The following is a 3285-nucleotide window of genomic DNA, read 5'->3' as shown; positions in this document are numbered from 1 at the left end:
CCCACCTTCTGAAGCCTGCTTCTGTCAATTCATCAAATTCATTCTGTTGTCTTTTTTTGTTCCCTTGATGGTGAGGAGTTGTGGTGCCGGGGAGGAGGAGAAGAGGTGTTCTGTTCTTTGACGATTTCATCCTTTTTGCGCTGTTTTTTCCCCTGTCTTCGTGGATATATCTATCCTTGATCTTTGAAGTTGGTGATTCCAGGAGGAGTCTGAGTGGACGTTTTTGTTTTTTTTTTTTGGTTGAGGTTAGAGGTATATCTTTTTTGGCCTGTAGAGGGCGATGCTGGGCTCTCTCGGGTTTATTCAGGTTGTTGGGTGGGTGGTCCTTCCCTGGAGTTTGTTTGCAGGTGAGATTGGCCCCGCCTTCCCTATGGTGTCTCTCCCAGATCTCGATCTTCCTGGTTGGGGTCAAACTGGTGTATTTGCTGCCAAGCTCTCCAGGGAGGGCTTTACTTTGAGTTCTGTGGAGATGGAGCCTGCGAGGCCTTATGGTCTGTTTCCCTGCTTTCAACTCTGCCTCCCTCTGTGGGATGGTCCATCCCGCTGGCGTTAGTCCAACCTTCCGCCCAGGTCCCTGGGACAACTTGCCCAGCAGTAGCTGCTGCTCGGATTTCCATCGACTATCAGCAGTGTGGGGCTCTTTGTCCACTGTGAGTTGCAGAAGGGATGAGGTAAGCACATGATCTGAATCGGGGCATGTCTAGGGTGGGGGTAGGGAGTTGTGGGGAGTTTAAGTTCCCGGACCTTCCCAGCCAGCTGCATATTTCAGGTGGGGAATGCACCACCCTGTCCCCCATCTTGATTTGCTCCTCTGGGTGGCTCTCGCTTTGTGGCTCCTTCCCTGGGCCTATTTTCAGTGCCCTATCACTCCCACCAAAACGAACCCAGCACCTCATTTGGAATCATAAAGTCCTCTAGCCCTCTGTGTCTCATTTGCTGGAAGCTGCATTCTGGTGTCGTCTCCCAGCTATCTTGGTGCCCCCTGCAAATGGCGTTCTTAACGTGTGTGAGAGTCTTATAAATCAGTAAGAAAAATATGAAAACAAAATAAAAATTGGCAAGGAACACACTAGAGTTCTCAAAATAAGTCAAACTGATCAATAACAATTAAGTTGCTCACTTCATGATAAATACCATGCATACAAGATGCATATCATTTTTCATCTATCATTTTGACAAAGATAAAGTATGATAATATAGTGTTGGCAAGGGTATGGAAAAATGGACATTCTCATGACAGTTGGTGGGGGTTCAAATTCACACAGCTTGTAGAAGAGGCAATGCAACAGCACCTTTCATAATCCAAACTGCAAGCAAGCACTCTTTCAGTTAGCAAGTCATACAAACATATTCTACGGGTGTATTTTCACAGTAAGACTCTACTATTTCCCACCCAAGGTTGCTTATGGTAACAATGTTTGTTTGTAATAGAAAAAAAATGTGTAATACCCACTGAATGCCACCAGAGCATGGACAGTAAGCTGAGTGAGGTACATTCATCAAGCAGAATGCTATGCAGCCATGAAGAATGCGGTAGCTCTGTGCCAATAGGAAAAGATCTCAAGACTATATAAGCAAAAAAGCAAGATGCAGGGTAGAACAGATAATATGATCCCATTTATTTAAAAAATAAAGATTCATATTTGCTTATATACGCATACAAATTTTCTGAAAATTACATAAGAAATGGTTTAGATTACCTCTGGAGAATAGTACTGGGGTAAGAGGTGAGGAGGGAGAATTCTCATTTTACAGCCTTATACACTGATGTGAATTATTTTTACCATGTCCTTTTTTAAAATACAAAATTGAGGAGGGATCCTCCTACTCCAAAATTACGAAGCATTCTTTTATGTACATTTCTCTAAGAGTTATATTTGATATTTTTCAAGGCAAACTGACTTGAGGTACTCGATGTTTTTCCAAATGTATTTCTAATAATTAATAGTAGGGTTACACCTATGAGACAGCTTTGTAAAATCACATATTGCTTTATTTTTAAAGATGACAAACCTTTATGTAAATGGGATGCTTGCTGGAGATTTTTTTTTCAAACTCAGTTTTTAAGTTATGGCAATATCACTGCAGAAAATTGGGAAAACATATATAAGGGTGCCAAAAATACCACTAAAATCACATAAACCAGTCTTACCATTATTAATGTTTTGGTGTGTTTTCTTTCTTTATATATTAACACCTAGTACTATCTATGTAGAAAATGTATTTGCAATGCTGAGATCACACTGTACCTACAGCTCTGGATCCTGCTTCTTTTCCCTCAACACTTAACAGATGCTCAGTAAACATGTTAAACCGAGTTGTTAATTAGTATTGTACCATTTCTCCTCATCAAAAATTACTTCTACAGAAGGCATTTAGTTTCCAGTTCTTGAGTAAAATAACACTTAATGAGTATTTCTGCATTTATGATTTAGAAAAAGCTACTAGATCAAAAGAGTATGAAATATTTTAAGTTTCCGATAAATGTTTTTCAGAAGGATTATACTGGTTTCACTCCTACCAACAGCGTAGCCTCTGTCACTGTTTCCATGCCAACACTCACCATTTTTAAAAGTCACTATTATTTCATGGGTAAAACACTGAAAGTTTGCTCTGAGAAAATTTCTTCCTCCCATTACAAAATAAAGTCACAGTCTTTCCATACATTCACTCAAGAGTGCTATCTTCCAATCTAAAACAGGAATCGTTTTTAAACATCATTAGCTTAGTGGGCTCCACTAACAAAAACATATGGGAAAAGTAACATGTAAGTCGGATTAAGAAACGCAAATTTTTAAGAAAAACCAAATGACTAAAGGCATGTCTTTTATTCTATACTTCTTGTCCTATAGGTACTGTAGGTCCTTGTGTGATTACTGAGGACAAAACTTCAGTATAAAAGTGACAGAGAAAACTAGGTTGCAGAGTAGCAGCTGTTTTGCATCTGATGAGAACAAGGACCTTCACGGTAACTTTATGCAAACAATGTAATGCCTCACTGACTCAGGAAATTTCTTTCTTCAGTGAAGAAATTTCTTTAGAAATTTTTCTTTCTTCAAAATTTCTTTCTTTAATCTATATATAGATTATAATCTATATAATCTAAATATAGATTATAGTCCTTAATCTATATTTAAGGTAATGTAACCAGGTACTTTCAAGAGACATCTCCAGGGCAATGCTGGGAGGAAAAAAATCAGACATAGGACATCAACAGAGCCCTGTGCAACAAAAAGATGCTAGGATAACAAAACTCAAAGCAAAAATAAGATCATTCCGATTTTT

The sequence above is a fragment of the Cebus imitator genome, unplaced genomic scaffold (assembly GCF_001604975.1).
Source record: "Cebus imitator isolate Cc_AM_T3 unplaced genomic scaffold, Cebus_imitator-1.0 Scaffold534, whole genome shotgun sequence".
Lineage (NCBI taxonomy): Eukaryota > Metazoa > Chordata > Mammalia > Primates > Cebidae > Cebus > Cebus imitator.
This window is presented reverse-complemented; position numbering follows the sequence as displayed.